The sequence below is a fragment of the Vanessa atalanta genome, chromosome 23 (assembly GCF_905147765.1).
Source record: "Vanessa atalanta chromosome 23, ilVanAtal1.2, whole genome shotgun sequence".
In the NCBI taxonomy this organism is placed as follows: Eukaryota; Metazoa; Arthropoda; class Insecta; order Lepidoptera; family Nymphalidae; genus Vanessa; species Vanessa atalanta.
Genome location: NC_061893.1, coordinates 9,436,849 through 9,460,544, shown reverse-complemented (window position 1 = coordinate 9,460,544; position 23,696 = coordinate 9,436,849). Strand labels below are relative to the sequence as shown.

Below are 23,696 nucleotides of genomic sequence, written 5' to 3'. Positions count from 1 at the left end.
TTGTAGATTTTTGGTACAGAAGCAGTATTCATTTCTATACTAAATAAGAACCTTGTAAACTCTCAATATCATTCGTTTTTAATTATCTTAATATTTATTTATTAATTAAGATTATTATCTATTAATAATTTAACTTGTGAATTTGCAATAATCTTCGAAAGTTCGTTTAATTATAAATTGTTAAAGATATTATATTATCTGAAACCAAATGGAAAGTTATGATCTTGATGTGACGTTAACGATTCGATGGCTGGGTTCATGGCGATGGCGATGTCCTTTTCCATTTTATATCTTGCATAAAATTTATCAACAGACGAGACAGCGGGCAGGACGGGTTTGACAGAAACTTCAAATTGAATACAATACAACTTCCAGATCGGAGCTAGCTCGGAATACAAAGTAATATTTGTTATATATATGTGTATATATAGCTTAACTAGGTAACGGCTTAAACACCTCAGTTATGGTCTACTTATGGTCAGTCGAGACGGAAATCATCGTAAGAATTTATTTTATTTATTAATTAAGATTCCATTAAAGTAATAACATAAATAAGGGTAACAATTGTGACTCTCTGAAAACGAACCAAGACAATAATAATACTGGAATAATAATTTAAATGCTCCAAACCCTGGTAATGATTATAAATTATTTCATTTAACAGTATTTAGAGGATTACAACCGAATACTCTCAGCTTATGAATAGACTTCGGTCTGTTTATGGTGTGTTTTTTATATAACACTTACGTTCGTCTGTTCTTTAATGTGTAATTTTATGGGAAACTTATTTTGGCATCGATGTGATTTAATTATTAACATATCATTTATTTTACTTAGCACTTAGTAATTGGGTTTATTATTTGGGATAGCGTTTTTTTTCTGAAACAGTAGTTTTGAGTGAGCCGATGCACGATAACATCTTAGTTTAAAGCTGATGGCGTATTGTCGATGAAATAAATTATTAATATTTGTGACCACTCACCATCAGGTGATCCATGTGCCCACCTAAATACTACATAAAAAAATTGTACCCGTATATACAAGAAAATGAAAAATAAACTTCGGTATTTTGTGAATAATTAAAGATCATACTTATTAGCGTATCTCCTAAAAATTAAGATATCCTTTTTGAGAAAATTGTGCACTTTATTAAATGAGTTGTTGCTTTAGGTTATTTTGAATCGTCATTCAATGAAGACAAATAAAACGTAGAGATCGGCATATGTCATTTTCAAACGATTATACGTTCAGCGCTTATGGTTTTTAAAGGCAAGTAAATATACAGTTTTTCTTCTACAGTAAATAAAATGTTTACAATAGTAATTTACTTGGGGATGTCAAAAATTCCGTATGCGTGAGCACTACCGTCAACCCTTTCATTTCGTGATTTTCCGTCGGAATCTGATTCTACGTCCTTTGTCCCGCACAAAGACTCTTTACAAAATATTTGCTTACGTCCTCGACGTTTTTGCTTGAGCTAATTTATCCAGCTGTACAAATTTCCCTTTATTTTTCACGTCCTTTTGAGTTTTTCTCTTGTTAAAGGAAAAACTTTTGGTGTCGTCATGCGTTTAATTTCCTTGCGCATCTCGCTCGTGACTTCTTTAACAAACAATGGCGTTGTCTCTGACTCCGCGTCTTAAGTTTTCCTTGCCGCTATAACTATTCGAAGCTGAATTGCAGTGAGGGTCTTATACTGGATGATAGTGTATCGCTGCTTCACAAGAATGTTTTGTAACAAGGAAATTAGTCAAAATATATTTACAGATTCGAAAATATATTTTGCAAAGCGTTGTATCAAATATCGATATTGTATTAAAATGAACAATCAGTGAAGCTGGCAGTTATAACTGACGTAAATCTTCAGTGAATCGCAGCGATAGTCTCGCAGTAGCATAAAAAATCACTAGAAACTTTTCGAAACAGACTTTATATGGCGATATAATATAACAACGATGAGTGGCGTTTTGACAAGCGAAACGTCACGAATTTATTGCGACTTCCGACGCTATACTGTTGATTATGTCAGTAAAGCGCCGAATCGCGTTATACTGTTTACTCGGAGGGCAAAATCTTCGCGATACACTCATCCCTTGAGGCGGCATCTTACATAATTGTATAAGTTAATATTATGAAGTCTAAAAATGAAAGTCACAAACTTTATATTCCAAACGAAATAACAAAAACTTTTTCATTCCACTTTTATTCACTTCGTAGAACGAATGAGTTTTGTATTAGCGATGTCGTAGCGACACGTTCTTGCGACTCGTAGGTTATCTAGATACAAAAAAACATTAATGGATATTTTAGACGCGTTTCTTGGAATTAAAGCAAGCCTTTTGTTATTCACTTGAACCTACTTCATGATTTTTAGAAAAAAATAAGAAAATAAATTCAGTTTGGAATTTGGTATCATCAATATACCAAGTGACACTCATATTACAAAGACCTAGATGTCAATTTTATCTTAGGATTTTACAAGAAGATATTAAATATAAAGCTACTATCGAGTCTTTATTAAGCAAATCTCTGACTGAGGCCGGCTGAACCTTGTCCAAATCAATCCATTAACCACTAAAAAGACACCATTTGTCATACCTCCACGATTTAAGACTAATCCCATTGCTGCTAGAACTATTATTGAAATACATGGCCCCACCACGTCGGCCCAACGCCTAAAACTATACAAGGCGCAAATTCAGCCTTACCTAGGTGAAGGAGGTCCCCTCAGTACCATCTTCCATTTGATCGTATTCAACGCAGAGCGGATCGAATTATCGACTTTCCGACCTTTCCTTTCGCTTACCCAAGAGATGTTGGATCACTCTGCATCTTCTACAGCATTTTCCGCGGGGAATGTTTAGCTTAATCATTCAAGAAAAGAACCTACACATTCTTCAAAGGCCGATAACGCACTTGCAAGCCCCCTGGTGTTGCAGATGTCAGGGAGGTAGTTACTTACCATCAGGTGAGCCTTTTGCTCGTTTGATAACTATTCCATTAAACAAATATCAGTTAGGACTGTATATTCCACCGAGAAGAACTAATAATAAACATAATACTAAAATAGTAATATTAATAACGTTACTAGTACAAGTAAGGAATTAATCTAGCGTTGTATACATTACGTATAATATTTTAACTAATAAAAGGTGTCTGTTCCTATTTGACAGCTACATATAGGATATTTTTAGAGTAGGTTCCTTTTATTAACTTTATTATAACCTTTTTGCTGGGCTTAGGGAGATAAGAAGGATTACTTTTTTACATTATTTATTGTACATTATATTACACGAGCTAAAAATATGACAAAATTAAATATAAAAATAGGTCCATCTCAAGTTAGTTAAGCCTATAAAGAAACAAACATCCTTTCGTGGATTTTATATGTAGAGTGGTATGTGTTCACGACAGCCATAAACATGGACACTGCAAGAAGATAATATTGTGTTTCTCTTATGTCGCCTGTGCGCCACTAATCTTGTGTTTTTGGTTACTGGCTCACTCACCTTTCAAACAGGAATACAATAATATTAAATATTGCTGTGTAGCGTTAGAATATGTAAGTAGTGTTTGGTACATACCCAGTGGGGCTCACACGAAGCCCTACCACCAAGAAAAATTAAAAACGTAATTATTTAAGTATTTTTATTCGCTTCGTTTTAAAATTTGGTTTTAATTTGAATTATTTGAAACTTTACTATGAAAATAAATTTTATTTCTTTGTCCTGATAAAATTGTCCTGATTTCGATGCCACGGAGGACGGCGATACGTGAAACATGTGTCTTGAATCTAATTCCGAGCGGAGACAAATCAGACATAATACCCTTACTACGTGCCGAGTTTGTTGAATTTTGGAAGAATAATTGAATCTTATATCATTTATTCCCCTTTGACTCAAAAGAGACAAGTTTTACTTATACAATTATATTAATTCGTATCTTATACAAAGGAAAATGAAATTCACGCTTGTCTCGTCAATAATGGGATAAACTGCGAATCACTGCTTCTTTCGTAATAATATTTTGTAGTAAAACTTTTCCGAAACTCTCTGTATCTCCTGGTCTAAGTTTATATACTTTTCTTTAAAAGCTCGGACTACGGTAAATCCTAAGATTTTCCAGTAAAACCTAAGATTTACCAATTCTTAATGGTAAATGCCCAAACGGTTTGCGATTCGAACTTAAGCCACCATTCACTACAAATCTTAGAATTTACATTTAAGGCACGGTGAACGTTGAAAAAAATCATGTCATAACGTGTTATAAAATAATATCCGAAATGAAAATAATTTAAATAGGTTAGGTTAGTTATTTAATTACTATAATTTGATACCTAAGGTTTAGACTAATAGTTAATTGAAATAAGTGATTAAGAATTACTCATTGTTTTATTCCTAAAATCAACATACCAACCAGACTCAGCTGACAGCGGTAAAACCTAGCATATACTGAATTCGAATGGTAAAAGCCCGAAAAAATCGTCCCATTTTCAGAAAAACTTACTTTTACCAACTCATATCGGTAAACCCTAAGTTTTACACTTAAATCTTAGGATTTACCGTAGTTCGAGCTTTTACAGTAACATACTATGTACATATTAGGTAATTTCTTTTTCAGTTAGAAATTACATAAAAACTGTGGAATTGTGCCAGGAATGCTAGCAATCCGCAATTCCGATTCTTTGGCCAAAAAATGAATCAGCCCTCCTGTCAGCAATAGGCGAGGCAATAAGGCGAGGTGTTATACTTTTGAAGGCACTACTTCCAAGGTCCAAGTGCTTCAACTGCAAATGGCTCAAAGACATAATTTTGAATAAGAGACAAATTATCTGGATCACTTGTTAGCTTTCATCAAAAAGTTTTTTTTTTAAAGAATAGTAGCAATGCCCCAATTTCCTTTAAGCTTCACTTGTTTAGGAGTGGGGATGACAATAGCTCAAAGGATCGATCCTGCGACTTTATACTCTACCCGTAAAAAAAAAAACGCAGTGGGTTTTAACGATGCCTGACGCTTAACGCGCTTAGATAACTAATTTAATTTCGTTTACTTTTTTATGATAACATATGAGGTCTTCTTCTAATTAGCTTCTGGGATATAGTATGATAAAATATAGTTTATTCTCATATTAATTATTATTAATTATAACGTAAAATATAATGTTTCTTATTTCACATATGAAGTACCCTCTCTCATTCTATTTATACATTTTGATTAAATGTAGACTTTGATATCTAACAAAAGACATTGTTGTAAGGAGTTTGTCTGTCTCGGCGGATAATCCTGACTAATATTAATAATGCAAAATAAGTTTGTTTGTTACGCTTTCACGTCTAAACTAACGGATGATAATGAATTTTTGCGAACACATTCAAAATCAAAATATACTTTATTCAAGTAGGCTTTTAAAAGCACTTTTGAATCGTCATTTAACAAACTATGAAGTGAAGCTACCACCGGTTCGGAATGTAGATTCTACCGAGAAGCACCGGCAAGAAACTCAGTAGTTACTCTTTTTCAACATTTAATTATAATAAAAAAATACAGTCAGTTTGGTTAAACACAATTTTATCAAAGTGATCAATGTTACTGTGAATATACATAATGTTGTAAATATATTGTGACGCAACAGTGAGTATTCCTACTTTGTTAAAAATATCCTGAATAGAGTCTCTACTTACTAACTAAACTAAAACTACTAAAACTAACTCTTTTATAAAATAAAAACAGATCAATATCTGCAGCGTTACTCCAAAGTAATTATACCATATGCCATAATACTGTAAAAATAACCAAAATATACAATAGACGAGCGGTATCAATATCAATAGAGGAGCTGAATCTTCCTGTCAGGGACGATAAATGAGGACACCACTGAAGCTTGGAATCCAATGCTATTCACAAAAAAACCCATAGTATCGGCTACATCAAGACGGCCACTATTTAAAGATTTTTGCTTCCTAACATCTGGTAGGGCAAAAACTACACATTTTGTTTTTTGAGTATTCAGAACTAAATTATTTACTGAAAACCAATCGTGCATCTGTGAAAATGCACCGTTAACATCGTCATAGCCACGGTTACATCAAAGGACATAGGGTATACCACCACCACCACCTGCCTCTCTTCCCTCAAATGTAGACCAAGACGCGGTTATATCGATAGCAATGTCACTTGATATTTATTATGACATCGAAATCTTAACTGCCTATCAAATAATAAACTATTTTGTAAGTTGCGCGAGGCGCAGCTTTTTATTCAATAAAGTTTATTGTATTGTTTACAAATAACATAATAAGAGGAAATATAGAATCGAACAAAATACTTTAATACTTCGAGGAGCAAATCTGTTTGTTTTCAGTTATTTCGCTGAGATGTCATCGTAACTTTGTGATTTTTGCGAGTTGCATCACATCGTGTGCGGAGCGATTGAGTCACGTAGTAAATTTGACCTGATCAATTACTTCCAACTAAATGTATTAGAGTTGTACGTGTAGAGTTTGTTTAATGGACATTTATTTACTCTTGTAAATAGTGCTGTTTCATTTCAGTATAAATAAATGAACCAACGACTATAAAGTTGTATCATATAGTTTCGTTGCTTTATTTGTACAGTCTCTCTCTCCTGTGCATTTATTATTTCCATCTGACGGTGGGGTCTGCCTTCCTAGTCTTTTGCTTTCACTTCGCTCTATTTGACGTAACGTTTTCAGTAACATTGCAGGAACTAAGATCTTTTCTGACCACATCTGTCCATTTGGTTTTAGGTCGCCTTATGGGTTTTGACCCTGAAGCGTTAAGATTGGTCACTAAATTTCTATGTACTCAGTAGATCTTCTTCTGATGTGCCCAAATCAGCGCAGCCTGCTTTCTTGGAGCTTGTCGACGATGTCACGTACTCCCAGGCTACCGCGAACGTACTCGCCTTATCTGTATAGTCATTATCATAAAAAGCTAAAAGAACTAGCGATCTGGCCCCAACCATAGCTTATATAAAATAATTAAGGTTTTATATTCAAAAATTTCCAGCCTGGAGTATGCAGGCGTATGTTTGTCTATTTTATAAAACAATTAAATATTAGCAACGAATCCAAGATCTTCAAATATATGATGTAAAGTCTTTAATTGTTTGAATTATTTCGGTTGCCTTACGTGCTTACCGAGTCACGGGAGTACCACCACTGCTTACTTCCAGGCTCCGGGTAGCTACTGAGATTTTGTCAACACCTCACATTTTTGGACCGACCTGAAATTGAACCAAGGACCTGCAGTTATCCGCAGTTCTTATAAAGTCACAACCCCCTTTGGTTCCTCGTTAGGCGGAGTATAAAATAGAATATTATCTTTATTTATAGCTAACGTTTAAAATCTGCTTGTGTTGTCGAATGCGTCGGCTTTGTGTAAAACATCGGCTTCAATTTATTGGTTTACTGGTTCGGATGATAAGCTGATCGTGTTAATTACGTAACACGAGTTATTCTGTGTGTATCATTTTAATTACATATTTTATCTTTGAGTTGCACTCTGTCAATTCTATACACTTATCATAATATATATAAAGCCTTGCGATTTTTAATGAAAAATATTTTAAGCGTTTTTGAAAATTTTCCTTTTTATTTATTAAGTATGCTTGCTATAAAATTACCCATTTGATGCTAAATGGTGACGATCGCCCATATATATTGCTGCTTAAGGAAATATTCATTCCGTATATCGTCAATACGCCACCGACCTAGAGAACTGACTTGGTATGTAGTTCCACTGCCTTACTCACATTTCAAATCGGAACCCAACAATATTAAGACTTACTGTTCGGCGGTAGAATGTGTGATGTGTGAACGGAACCTACCCACAAGGGTTTGCACAATCATATTTAATAAATGTCATTATAATTTTTTTATTAAACATTTTTACCTGAACATAAACACTAGTTTCAATATTATTGTAGCAAATGCCTGGCGTGCATTTCAATGGCAAATTTTTATTAGTTAGTCGAACGACTCGTGCATTGATGTCAGAAACATGTTCGCAAGTGTCAACAACAACTGTTCAAAGCTTCAACTCAATCGGTTGAAAGGTTTTAGAAACATACGGGCATATAGGTGTAATAGATTTATTTATTATACATATGTATGTATTAGACAAGGCGTATATAAAGCGATGTTTTATTTTATTAATCGTCATTGTTCTAGATATTGTTAAAACAAAAAAGAAAGCTTACTTTAAAAACCACTTTAATATGGAAACTGCCTTCTACGAGTTATAATGTTATTACCAAATAATAAATAAATAAAGATCGGTGAATGACAGAGATAATATCAATAAGTATGTTAAATTCTAAGGCCTTTTTCACCCTAAGGGGTTTTGGGAATGAATTAAACTCTCACAAAATACAACACACAAAAGTTTTAATGCTTTTGTGTTTTCGTAAAAAGACCTTTTTGTTACTTTTTTTATATATAAAACTTTACAATCGTTCTCACCCTTTTTGGGTTTCACATTCAAAATTTTTTAAATTATTATCTATGAATGGATTGTAATTGCAAAATGTAAGTACACGTAATTGGTCAATTAAAATCGATCGAGAGACCGTATTTGAGAAGATGAATGAAGATGCATGTTTGAATTCGGAATCCGTACCATAAAGTTTACGTATTGAGTGTTAATAAAATACCTCCCCGTTAAGAGATCCTGACTGTAGTAGAGTCTACTAGATGCAGTAGAGCAACAAGGAGCCATTTTTACAGCATAGGAAATATGATGTCGTCACATCACTTAAGGAAATATGATGTGACGTTACTTAAGGGAAAATTAGGACTGTGTATTGTACCTTTCGAGTAAAAACGCCATGTCAATAAAATCACATCTAAATGGCGCACTAATAGCGCTCTCTGCTGCGGACCTTTTTTCCTATAATTTTGTAACAACATGTCAACACTGATTTTTATCTCCTGATTCAATTTTCTCTTCATCTTCTTCTTGTTATATTTATTTGAAAGACCATTATAACATTTTTATTTTTATCTTTCGTAACAAATAAGAGTCTAATGATATCACAACTGGACACAATTTATTATTAAAGTTACAAAAAAAAATATACTTTTAATTAATTGTAATAATACTTTTTCTTCAATATATCTCCCATCTCTTACTGTTTGTTTGTCCGTCTATTTATTACAGTCATTCATACGAAATTCATAGGTAAATCAGTTTCGATAGGTATGCCATTACATGATGTTAAAATGAAATTTCGAGTACCCAACAAAATATACATTACTTTTATTTATCCGCAGTTATTTCAGCTTGTAACTGTAAGAGTCTTATTGTTACTGAAAAAAAATGTCAATGTTGCATAATCGGTTCAACAGATTCAGATTTTATCAATTACAAACAAACACATTTTTTATAAGATTTTAAATGAACATGGTTACTTTTATTACTAACAGTATTTAAAACGGGATATTTACCATGTTTTTTATTTTTATTTGTTGGAGCTTGATATTTCAACATTATCTACGAATGTCTTATTCACGAGACTCTCCAAATAAAAATAAAAAACATGTTAAATATCCCGTTTTAAATACTGTTAGAAACACATTTTAGTTCATACGGTCCACGCTAAAATACTTTTTATTGTTAAAAGAAAACATCCCTCCTTATAAGTAAGTATAAGGAGGCAGTTATTTTCAACAATTCTTATACATAAATACCATTTAAAATCCTTCGGCCGTAATGACTTTAACTTTAATAACATTGGACTTTCTTACAAACTCCCAATCTCTGTTTTACCCCCTTAGGGGTAGAGTTTCGTAAAATCCACATAGCGGATGTTTACAACTCTATAAGGCACCTATCTGCCAAACTTCAAGTTTGTAGGTGTTGTAGTTTCTGAGATTTTTCGATTAATCAGTGAGTGGTATTTCGCTTTTTTATATAGAGATTAAAGTGGAATCATAACCTTACAAGTCTAAATAAAATGTTGAAATGAACTATAAAAAACACCAACATGGACTTTTTAGATCACACCGAGAAGTAGCGACAGCAAACTAAATCAGAAAACAATAATAAGTTATTAATTTAATTTGTCCATTGTAATAATAATGTGACAAGTGTCCATCGTATAAATTATGAATCACACATTGAATTAAAACAAATACAGTGCGGTTAAGTGACAATAATTGGCATTGGGTTCCCGTTTTAAATTCGTCATGAATAAAGTAATTATTTATTGGCGCCGGCGCGCTAATTCGACTGATTTGGATATTCAATTCATATTTCATTTGCACATGATATTATTTGACATAATTATTGGAAACTAATCAAAATCAAACTGTATTTGTATCCGTAATTAGTTAGTTTGGATGGTGTGATGTTAATGATCCTGAATAATTTAGGCCAAGGCGGTTATTCTCAAGGTTTTGTTTACAGGTATAACAATTTGTAAGTCCATTTAAATTTTGTGTGCAAAGGCAATTACACATTTATAATTTGAAAGGAAGGTAAATTCGACAGTACCGAAATAGTTCAGGCATGGGGACAACCCCAATTGGCCACTGCCCACTTCCTGACTATAAATATATTATATATGACTTATGGAAGTGTAGAATTTCTACATTTCCAGTAAATACTTACTAGTGAGCTAGTTTAACTACAATCACAAGGGAAATAACATCCTAGTTTCCAATGTTGGTGGTGCATTGGCGAATTAAGGAATGGTTAATATTTACCATCAGGTGCCTCATTTGTCCGTCCGCCTAGCGTACCTTTCTACCAATGGAATAAAAGATACAAAAAGTAGAGATATTTCGATACAACAAAAACGTGATAAGTATTTACTATCCGAGACACGGTCAAAATAAAACATGATACAGAACTGTGACATTTATTTTTATTGACTCGGATCGGATCACATAACTCCTCCCCGCACGACCTACACATGTGAAGCCGATTTGTGTCCGTTTTTAGACATTTGTCGGTGCGAAACGTGACACGTGTCTTTATTTTCTTCGACGTCGATAGGAATAACTCCTCCGTGTTTGGGGAGACCCATTACCGGGGGCCGATTCGTGTTCATTTCGTCAAAACGTGTTATTGGTGCGAAAACTCTCGCCTCCGTGTTGTACAATCAGGTATTGTTGAGGTGCAAGCGCTTAATTTGTTCCGTTTAACACTAGAACTATCTCTTAGATATATTTTGGCGAACATGCAGTAAAACTCATGTTTTTCTTTGTCACAAATTCCGCAAACACGTTGACATTTCGTTATTCTGTCACCGAAATTTATGGTTGAAGTTTTGTATTATCCGAGATATATTCGACGATTTCTTTATGTCGCTTTACGAAAATTAGTTATTCTTGCAATGTCGTAGCATTTGTAAATCTTATATACGAGAATATACAATATTGTACGTTTTATACGTGTGAATTCATCGGCTATCGATTGAGTTTGATTTTAACTTTACCTAAACATCTGTTTTCGCTCACTTCGTACCTCACACGTGAACATTGTGAAATTCAGATATGGTAATGCAAGTGTTGCTCTTATGCGTGTAATATTTCTGCCTCGTTGGTCGTGACTAGATATATGAGGTCCAAGGTTCAAATCCCAGATCGAGTTTTCGTGCTTCGGAAAGCACGTAAAGCCGCTACTGAAGTCTTTCCAGTCGTATCAGATTTGCTGTCCCTTCGGATTGTGAGGCAATAGAGAGTGCGGCCGTGACTGAAATCGGTCAGAACGATATCATCTTTAAAATCGATGTCAGTTTCTGACATGGCATGATCGTGTTCTATTTTAAATGAGTTGAAATAATTTGTCGAATCAATGATTTTAACAGGAAATACATTTTTGTAAGGACTTGTGCTAAGTAAGATATCCTCCAAATTCAAAAAGTATTGAGACGCGTGTGTACACCAGCTAGTCCAATCTAATCTAATCCATACAAATAATCAGAAGATCAATTTCTAAGTTATATATTCGCATCTGGTGTAACGTCGATAGCTTTAGCATATTCGAACAATGAACGTTATTTTTCTACGGAATTCTTTTATCTGGTAACCCGATTAATCAGCGAAGTGGCTCGGCGCGAGGCAATTACTCTCACACGCTATTTCTTCCGCTATTTATTGGAATGAACCTTCGCTTCTCTAACTGAATTTCAAGCAAAATTTCTAAAACATTTTCTAACACGGTTTCACTGATAGAGCCTACCTATATGGGAAATTTAAAACAATAAAACTCATTACGTCGTGATGCAGCTGATTCGAGATATTGTTATGATATATACGCGACTGCCCGAAAAATGAGTTTCCGTTTCCAGGGTTCAGGTATGTTTTTGAGTTTCCTAATTCCACCATATATTTTAAATGACTGAATAGATTTGGTTATATTGACGTATTATTAGAATTCTGACATCATTCCGAGTGACACAGCTCATAGATTCATTCGTCCATTATGGTAACCGTGTTTTTTTTTATTTAGGATAAAAATAAATTATGTTCTGAAAAATATGTTGATTAACGTTAAAAAGCGATGACGTAAGACTGTAAAGTGCTTCTGCCTAGAAGTCATAATTCCTTCTTCTACAGCAAGACCTTCACAGACAAGGTCATGACGATATCCAACAATCTTAGTCAATAGCTACGTAAAAAAAGAGAAACTTTGGAGACTATACTACTGCCACCCTTGTGGTCGACTTTCAGTCGACTTTCGATCGAGTTTCACTTTTACTGCTGAACACGAAATAAATAATAGACACAATTTTTCCAATGAAAATTTATAGGTCCTTGCCCAGATTCGATCCCGCATTCTACGGTAAAGTTGCACGAGTCAAATCGACCCTCGAATGCCTGTGCATTGGTTCATTATGCAATTCATTTTATCGTTTTACACACATTATATGTTATAAAACTTTGTATTTTTTAATTATTTTGGTATTGTATAAATTTGCATTGCGCTATATTTTTTATTCTTATAGTTAAATTTCTGTTACAAAGTTCGGCTGAAAGAGATTGCCGTGGCGATAGGGCCGGCTTTGCGCGCTTTTAGCTTGCTGTATATCATGCGCTATGATAATGTTTTAACATAAAACCGTGATGGCCTAATTGATAGAGTGTGGAACATAATAAAAGCTCGAAAATTCATACCGGACAGAATAATATAAGTAAGATGTGCTATGTTATTATCCGGCGCATAAACTAAAGATATAAAATCTAAATATTCTATATTCAAGTGGGCATTGTCTTATTGATTTAAATGTAAATCTACCACTGATTCGGAATATAGATTCTATCAAGAAGAACCGCCAAGACATTTAGTTTTTTTTTAATTATTTACACAGCATGTTGATTAAAAATAAAATACAGAAGAACATATTACTTGTCACGCAAAAGCAACATGACAAACATGCTTTTATATATGGACGTATAATATTGTCGGTGATTATTGGGTAAATATCATTATTCATCGATGTGCTTTGAATGAGATTAGAGAGCCAAGCCGATTTTGCATTTACAATATTATTAGTAGAGATGAAATTTTTTATCTTATAATAAAACTTCGTATGTTTTGAAATTACTTTGGTTATATTTCACTAAATTTATAAGTTAAAAACGTGGAACGTGAGCTTGTATGTGTGCTTCTCAATCACGCACGAATAACTGGGGTGATTCAAGTAATCTTTTTTGATATAATACAAAAAATTACATTTCATTTCATTATTACCCGATTTAACCTGTGGATTATTTTTTATAGATTTATTTATTCTAAACTGCCTCGTAGTTCTGATGAGTAGCTTGTTCAGCAATACATCAAAAAAATCCAAGTTTGAATACCATATTAATAATTGTAATCACATTCTAATTAGCACAGCTAGTTAGAGATATACGGTGTAGATAGCGGCGTTACTCATAAGACGGAGGACTATCGCGCGATTTGCGAGGGCAGGTCTTGCACATAATTTCTCTATTCGTGTCGAATTACCGCCCCGCTGGATTATGCGAGCGAGGGGATTGTGAGTGCATCCGCGTACAACGCCTGCATTATAATACCTCGCGCGTTGGCTTATGTCTGATGAGAATTGTCGGTTCGACCGAAATTCAGTCCGGAGTATTATTTTTAAGTTTTATTGAAACTATTGCTGAACTGTCTATATATATATAATACTAGCTGAACCCGCGGCAGATGTCGCACAGGTATGAAAGTTCAGGAAGGGTTTCCAGAACTTTCATACCCCCATCTACATTTGTGAGGTCAAAAAAGTTGCCTAATTCGTACTGAATTTCATCAAAATTGGTTTAGTGGCTTAGCCGTGTTTAGTCAGAGTTACTTTCGAATTTATAATTTTACTATAGATTGTAATACGTAAATCTGTTGTATTCTTTATGTGTGTACGTATTGCTATGTACTCGCATGAGAATGTATTATGTTAGTAATTGTATTTTTTTTATTTCACCTTGCACCACAACCTGTCCAGTGTTTCTTCAGGTTGGCAGAGAAAGCGTGTGTATAATTTGGCTCATATAAGAACAAAATACGAATATAAAATAATAGAACGTTTTTCCGCGGTTAGGTTATCGTTATGAATAATATTATTAAAAAGGATATCGGATCTTTTGTTATTTTCATCTGTTTGACGGACTGGCAAATGACATTGGCGCAGCAAGAGCAATATCTCTTTATTCCTTAAATTGTCAATGCGCCACGACTTTGGGAACTAAGGCGTCTTATGAACCTTGTGCCTGTGGTTAAGCCCCACGACCAAGTAAAGTAGCAGAGACATTTTCTGTCTTTCAAAGATTATTTCAAATATTCAAAACCCTATCTAATGAAAGTAAATTATTTCCTTGAGCCGTATTTAAAGGATCATGGTCTGCGCCTCTTGTGTATTTTGGCCGTCGGTATTTATTTCATTACCCGCGGAACCTGCGGCTTTACCCGAAATTTATAAAACTTCACCTGCAGCACTCAAACCGTCACCTCCAATTTTACCCTCTTGAATTAAAATAGTAGCTTTTGTTATTCCACGGGATTCTTAGTATCTCCATACCGAATTTAATCGCATTTATAATGTTAGTTCGTAAATTTAATTTGTACTCTAAAGAGCGATTGAATTGTATCGTACTATGTTAACTTTTGTTATCAAAGTAACCGTTTTGGTTACTTATAAAAATGATTCATCAAATGTAACGTAAACCCAAAAAGGGAAGGCTATTACGTTTCCAAAGTTTAACAATAGTAAGGACGGCTGGCGAAGTGAAATTCACAATTTCAATTCAAACCCTCGGGCCATTGTTGCGCCCACTTCTAGTACAGTACAGTTGTTGGAGAGGAATAGAGTTGTATTAGCCGTCGATACAAAGAGATCTGCCTTCTTAAAACTTACGGTAAATAATTGCTTATTTTCACTTCGACATAAATTACTTTTATTATATTTTTTAAAATTTATAAGTTTATTTTGACTGTGTCCTTAACTAGGATGGAGAAGGTGGTGCACTAGGGCAAAATATTTTATCGGTATATGATTATTAAATAACTTAACGTTTCTTATTTCGTGTTATTTCTTTGCAATTCGCTGCATTCTAATCGCATTCTTATATCTAAGTTTATATAAGATTAAACTGCAGGGTAAGTGGGGAAGGGGTCTGATTTTTGTATCTGTACCTTATCCGCCTAGTTAACCTACGTTAGTCTAGTGGCTAGTTTACATGGCTGCACGTCCTGAGATAACTTGGTGAGAAGGCTTTATACAAGCTTTTATAGTAAGTGTAAGCACTCTTTTGGTACGAATTCTACCGCTTAACACACACACACACACAAATATTGTTGTGTTACAGTTTGAAGGGTGAGTACCTACAGGCAGAAAGGACAAAATGTATTAGCGCCCGAGGTTGGTTGTGCATTGTCTATGTAAAGAATACTTTATATTATTAGTGTCAGTGGCGGTGGTGACCATTTACCATCAGATGGCCTAATCGCTTGACCGCCAATTTATTTTGTAAAATAAAAAAAAAACAAACCTGTGGTCAAAGTCACTGCGTGTTTCATCAAATAATTTTCAGTGACAACCCGAACTTTGCAAGTTGGGTGTATTAATGCTCCCTAGCGTCGAAATATACGTCAAGTCGTTGAATCTTCTTCGAGCGTATCCCATCGGATTTTGAAATTGAGGAAAAGTGCACTTGTGGTTGCGCGCACATACCTGTACTGTTCTATGTGTGTGTAGTTAGCTATTCTCCGACGTGACTGAAATTTGTCAGGGTTACGACATTAATATAATGAAGTTAATTTTATATCCTACTAGCTAGCCCGTCCCTGCTTCGCACGAGCAAACAAGGGACTACAAACAACATTTATATCGTTATACATAAAACTCTCTCGGTTTAACTCGTACGCGAGAAAAGCTCAGTCGGTATTTTTCCTTTTATCTTCAACAATCGTCGTCATATATCAACCAATTTATATAAAAACCCTTATGACTTTTAACACCTAAACCTTAACCGTGAATCACTCCGCTCATTGGTGACGGTGCTATGAACATTCGATTTTTGAGTTTATCGCGTTCAAATAAACGGACAGAACTGATAGTTTGTTTTATAATATTTAGTAAGATTTGCCAAATTTGCACTTCTGTGGTCCCATCGTCTCGTGGCTCATGAAACATCGCGACGTATAAGTTCAATCAAGGAAGCTTATTTTTTAGCAAAAAGTTGGAAATATCGAGGCTAATGTTTCTACGTTTTTTACTTGGCTGACGTTCGTTTCGTTCGACTCAATTTAGTGAACGGCTCTTTCGAGTCGAGATGCATGAAAGTTTTAAAGAAAAACTTATATCTGAAAATTTCTTCAAAGGTTTTGCTATTAACTTTAAATTCAAAGTAAAATATTTAAATAGTAACGTAACGATATTAGTATAATAATATTAGTTATAAGTACCAATCTTAGCCTATCTTAGTAAGATTATATTGACTGCCTTATGGTCTAGTGGTCTAACTTAAGGGAAAGCAGATACCAATGTTCTGGATCCGGATCGGGCAAGTACATAAGCCAGTGATTCTGACCTCTTTCCGGTCGTGTCCGATTGGCGTCCGATCGAAATGAAAGTGAGGAAATAGAGAGAGCACCTGTGTTTGCGTTTATTTACATTATACATATCAGCTTTAATATGTCATTACGTAAGTAATAAATAAATTTTATATCCTTAAAGATATTTTATTATGGTATTGTAAAACTTTTATTATACCCGATGTAACTATCTGGAATTGTGTAGTTAATTAAGAGTCTATTTCTGTTTAATCAAAATATTGTAGTTGGTGTGGGAAGAACTAGAAATTAGTTTACAGTTAAACTAATATGCAAAAAAAAAACTTAACATCAAACACATTGTTAAGAATTCGAGTCTATTTTTTACTATACCTTCTGTTCATAGCTCCTGCCGTCCAAAAGTCAGACTAATTGCCGTCGTTTCATCACCACCGAGATGGCCCAGTGGCTAGAACGCGTGCATCTTAACCGATGATTTCGGGTTCAAACCCAGGCAGGCACCACTGAAATTTCAAGTGCTTAATTTGTGTTTATAATTTATCTCGTGCTCGGCGGTGAAGGAAAACATCGTGAGGAAACCTGCATGTGTCTAATTTCAACGAAATTCTGCCACATGTGTATTCCGCCAACCCGCATTGGAGCAGCGTGGTGGAATATGCTCCAAACCTTCTCCTCAAAGGGAGAGGAGGCCTTTATCCCAGCAGTGGGACATTTACGGGCTGCTAATGCTAATGCATCACCACCTAATATTCTTTGGTTCTTCTAAGCGATGTTCTCTAAAAATCTTCGTTACCGAGGTATACTCATTGTTTCAGTACCACACAAATTTGTCTAGAATTTGTTCGCGATTGTTATTGCGAATGAGAATACAGCAGAGAATTTGACTAAGACTTTACCCGCTGTAATACCATGTTTACGATTCAAATCGCCTCTTAGCATTAAAATCGATTTCGGATATCGGTAATTGCTAAAACGGATTACAATAGTGCAGTATCTGGATATAATATATGACTAAGGAAATGTTTGAACTCGCAGAAGTGAGCTGAGCTATATACGAATATTACTTAGGGATTTTGATAATGTAATATCGTACACAAAATAGTCGGATCAAAATGAAAATATTATTTTTCCAAGTCGGCTCTTATCGGTACTTTTATAATGTTATTGTCGATATAATGTATTGGTCGAGATTAAATAAGCACGCTTATGATACCACCGGTTTGTAATGTAGGTTTTACTGAAGAATCGGCAGGAAAATTAGTTGTTATATTTCTTAAATTAATAATAAAAATTCAAAAACATTGTCGATTATAGCCCCAAGAACGTCGTATATAACATACATAATATTTATTTATTTAATACTCTTTTTGCAGATATTACGTAGACCTTACGAGAGTTATTATATACATTTAATTAAAATACGACGATATCACATCAACCATTTCTACAATTTATAACAAGTAGACATTTCAACTAGGGGTGTTCATTGCATGAATTTATTAATTTTGATTAAACTCTCCAACGTGAAATGACGTAAAAGAGTCGTAAATATAAAAAAAAGTAATGCACTCGGTAGCAAACGATATATCGTTTTAAACCACATAAATCGATCCAGATGATTCGGGTATTTGGGCATCCCTAATCTGTGTCACGTCGATCAACTGTCAAATGTCAATCTATGCACCGGCTCTCGTCCGTATTTTAATTCAGCTTTCAAGCATTTCAGAAGTGACACCCACTTACAAATATAAACCTACTTATTATCCTTAGTCTTAACGACAAAATAATAGTTACTTTTCAAATGAATATTTTTCATGAGGTTTCCGTCAATAAATATTATTATCACGAGTCAATACTTGTCATTTAGAAAACAAAAAGTAATTTAATAGGCGAAAAGCTTGTACATTAAATAGATGATGTATAGTCATTTTTATCACTTAAATCCCAGGAAAATAACTCGCTGATGTCGTACTCTGTTATATTATGTATAAAATTGTGTACATAGTAATGAGATACGTAATTTTATAAATTTAGTTTTATTAGAATGCTTCGGATATTATTTATAAAATGCAATAATCAAAGTAACTTAAACCGAGTACATGAAAATATATTACCAGGGCGACATAACTTAGCAAAGATTTATCAAAACGTCGCTCATAATCCCGCCGTCTCGGCGTTGATTAAAATTTAATTAATTCCCGAACCGCAGTCTGCTATAAGAGGCTGTCAAAAGTGGAACGATTTTAACGTACATATTAAATGTGTTCGGAACTGTACTAGGAAAGCAGACTATATTAATAGGTTTTGTGGTCGAGTTCAAGTAAATTTTTATGTAAATTAGACCTTAACCACTGAAGAAGGGCCTTTTGTCCTAATAAGTCTTGAAGCACATTCGCACCGCTCCTCAGCAAGTGATGGGTGCAACTCATGCAGGTTATCTCACCATGTTTCAGTATTATGATCGCTTTACTTTTAACACGTGTGCTCTCACCAAGGTTAATCCAAGGGTTCAACGATTAATTCTACTCAATTGTGTTGCGTTTAACGTAATTGCTCTTCCGCAGTGGGGAGTGAGTTTGAATAGTCTGTATAACCTCAATGGATGAATTATCTAACGAAATTAAGGCGTTAAAACATAATAATATCAAAATATTATAAAATATTAGTAAACTTGATGGTACGTTGTCACCACTACCCGCAGTCATTAGTTCTGTAAGAAATATTAACCATTTCTTACATCACCAATACGGCACCAATCTTGAGAACTGAGATGTTATGTCCCTTGTGCCTGTAGTTACATTGGCTTACCCTTCAAATCGGAACACAATAATACTAGGTACTACTGTTTGGCAATCGAATATCAGATAAGTGGTACGTTTCAAAACGCTCTATTAGAACTTTTTGATAATCTCTATGACCATATTTGATTTACTTTACTTTAACTAATCCTACATTAATACTTCTTGTTGCCTTTTTATCGAACTTTGCGTTCAGAATTTAGACAGGACTGTGTGACATGACAAAAAGGCGTTATAAATGACGAAAAAAAGTTATATAGAAGTGTCGGTTCGCATCAATCACAAAGTTTTCCGTTGCCAGGGGAACATGACAGGGGAAGGATCAAAGTTTAAGTTTTTTTTGTCATTGGGTGTGAATTTTAATCTAACTCGTGTATACCCATTCTCATCAAATTATATTTTTCTTCAAATTTAACGATCACGTTGGTTTAATTTATAACTGTACGATTTGCTAGCCATTGTTACTTAATCGAAATCCCTCCTTTTAACGGGTCATGTGGGGATTTTCCCCAATAAAACCTCTGTGGTGTATGTATCCTGCATAGATCGGTGAGGCTGCCGGCTCTTGTTAATACAACGCATATTGCGGCTCCTTTCGTGCTGTGCTCCGCTCGTAACTTAGCGTAGCTTTTCTGAGGGAGTAAAAGATGATCTGGTACCAAATAAGTACGGTCAACTTAAATATTAGGATCTCGAATCTCGTTCTGCGCAAATAAAATCTTTTCTTGGTGGTAGGGCTTTGTGCAAGCCCATCTAGGTAGGTACCACCCACTCATCAGATATTCTACCGCCAAATAACAGTACTCTGCATTGTTGTGTTCGGGTTAGAAAGGTGAGTGAGCCAGTGTAATCACAGGCACAAGGGACATAACATCTTAGTTCCCGAGGTTGATGGTGGTGGTGACGCATAGGTGATGTAAGAAATGGTTAATATTTCTTACAGCGCCTTTGTCTAAAAAAAGTTTGTTAGTAGTTTTTTTATCAAGAAATGCTCAGTAACGACCAGAGGTTTGAAGCGATTACGTAGATTCAGCTCCGGCATTCTCCGGTCGTGTCGGATTAAGGTGAGAGTTTGAGAATAGTTTATGTCCGTAATAATATCTTTATCAGTTTCGTGACAATATCTTGTACATAATTCGTCAATCTTTATTTAATATAGTCACATCAAATCAAATCAAAATATACTTTATTCAAGTAGACTTTTACTTTTGAATCGTCAATTTACCTAACTATATTAAGTGAAGCTATCACCGGTTCGGAATGTAGATTCTACCGAGAAGAACCGGCAAAAAACTCAGTATAAAATGGCAAAGTTAAAAATATCTTCGGAACCTCACCTTTACCGTATTACGATGATGATTAAAATAATATCAAAATATGTTTTATTTAGGTATGCGCTTACGAATATACGAATACGAATCTTATATATACACTTTAAACATAAATGTACCCGCTGTACCAAATGTAAATTCTACCAAGTGGGATCACGAGATATTCTGTATTTATCTTTGCCATTATTTAAATGACATAAGAATGTTGATTAAATACAATAACATTCCTAACTATATTCATATTCGTACTTACTACTCCAATTAAGCATAAACATTTGGCGAGGGACTCGGGACGACAAGAGCCCAAGGAGTCTGGATCGAACCTGCGATTTTTTACATCGCCATTGCACTTGACGCTTACAAATTCAAATTCACACTTTTTATCATTTAAATAATCTTTTAATTACTAATACCTTATATATTAAAATAATAACAACACGAGATTCCAATTAATTGATACGCAAAGTTAAAATTACATGACAAAATATGACAACCCGTCTACTAACATATCAGCTAAAGATAATACGAGGGTTATGTAATTTTGTCGCATAACAACTTTGACAGGAGAAGCTTAAAGACATCAAGTTTCCACGTCAAGAACATTCGCGGCTGACTGTCTCGGTGACGTAATGGATGGTGTCTGCCCTTTGTTTGTTCCGCGATCTAATGCGCTTATATTTGTCTAGATGACCCAGAAACACTAGCCCACCGCTGTCCGTTCTAGATTGGGTTAAGTGCTCAGTAAGAGTACTACGTTTAATGGCGGGCTTGAACGCTGCTTTGAAATAAAGTAGAGCGTTATGTTGTTGATATACTTTTTTTTCATCGTAAATATTTTATTTTTTAATTAGTAAAGTGTTTATAATGAGCAAATATTTAATTCATAGTATAAATGTTACGTTTTTGATATAAACTTAATTATTATTTAATCAATAAAATGGTAAACCTTTGCCAGACATGTGAGTGACCTGGGGTCAAAGCTGTAACCTTTACCAACGCTTATCAGTTAGTTACTTTATTGATTATTTATATCATAACTGTTGGTGTAGTGACTAAATTATTAACTACAGAAACTGATGTTTGAATGAGGAATCAGGCAAGTGAAATATATTCAGCTTAGATTATTCATTTATCTGGATAGTGTCGCAATATAAAATATATAAAAGAAACGGATCAAAGTTATTATCTTGGTGAGCGTAGCAGCTACGCATTACACTCTACGCCATACTGTTTTATTAGTAGTAGTGTTGATTCTTAGTGATCAACTGTTAGTCACTACTTTTTTCGAATCTATAAATCTATAAGTTAGTGATTAAATACTCAGTAATAGTGCAAAAGTATATGTCTCACAAAGCATATAAAGCCGCTGGACTGTTCATGTCGAACTATCACAGAGAATATATGCGTATAATATCTCAGATGCATTAGGGTTGCATCCGTTAAGAATGTCTTTAGTTATCAAAATATCTCAAAAGGACATCATTATCATATTGTAACTTTTGTACGCAGATATATCCTTTTTTTATAAAATACACAACCGCACCGACGCAACCCACGGTTAAATGGGCTACCTATTCGGTAAGGGTTATCTCTGTTTTGTGTTGTTGTGAGTTTTTTTTTCCTGGTAAAAACTCATTTCCGACAATACAGACACCAGATTTGATAAAGTCGGAATTAAATCCGCAATCTTAACTTAAGTTACACTGTATCTAATACAAGAACACACCTATATATTATTTAAGAAATAAAGCATTTGTCAAGTGTCAATAATAATAATAATAATAATAAATAATCTTTATTCACATAAAAAGTTACAAAGTATAATAAAGTCCCTGATTTCTGAGCTAGGCTCAAAGACCTGTATTACAGAAATCAGTGTCCTCTCTCATATTTTAGTGTCATATCGTTCTATGTAAATAAAAATAAATGATAAATAACTATTTCTTACTGTACACTATAGTAGAGTGTGTATGTGTGTGTATGTGTATGTGTCTGTGTGTGTGTGTGTGTGTGTGTGTGTGTGTGTGTGTGTGTGTGTGTGTGTGTGTGTCAATTCTATTGAGATTCATTTTATGTTTTTTGTTTCAGATTTTTCTGCCGGATTCACATTTACTTTCAAGGTAAGAATTTTAATATGTTACTTTGTTCAACGATTCCAAGTATAATGAATGAGATGTTTGTTTGGGTAGTTTTATTGGGTAATTAAACCACATATTTCGTTGCTCCAAATTCAATATAAAAATTATGAGAACGAAGCACCTATATATAAACAGATAAATCATAAGACGTTTTACTCTTATGCCTAACTGAAAAACCTACTAAAGTATCAGTCATAAAATGTATGCTAGAAGATGCAACACATTTCAGGGAAGGCTACAATATATTACATTATTTTATTACAAGCTGCACTTTGCGGTTCCATCTTTTTATTTTAAACTATTGACCTGACAAGCATAAATTTTGTGTCCTTGTATTAAAAAATTGTGAATGTCATCTTACAAAATGAAACACATCAGTCATGTGAGTCCTG

The 23,696-nt window shown here is 34.3% G+C and overlaps 1 protein-coding gene across 2 annotated transcripts in view; it reads left to right on the top strand.

Annotated features, from left to right (window-relative positions):
• Window positions 1–23,696, top strand: part of LOC125073231 (complexin) — a 294,844-nt gene that overhangs the window by 19,563 nt on the left and 251,585 nt on the right. For both annotated transcript variants that reach the window (XM_047683974.1, XM_047683975.1), the window contains exon 2: window positions 23,255–23,286. The gene's annotated coding sequence lies outside the window, so the exon portion shown is untranslated. The remainder of the gene's footprint in view (window positions 1–23,254; window positions 23,287–23,696) is intronic.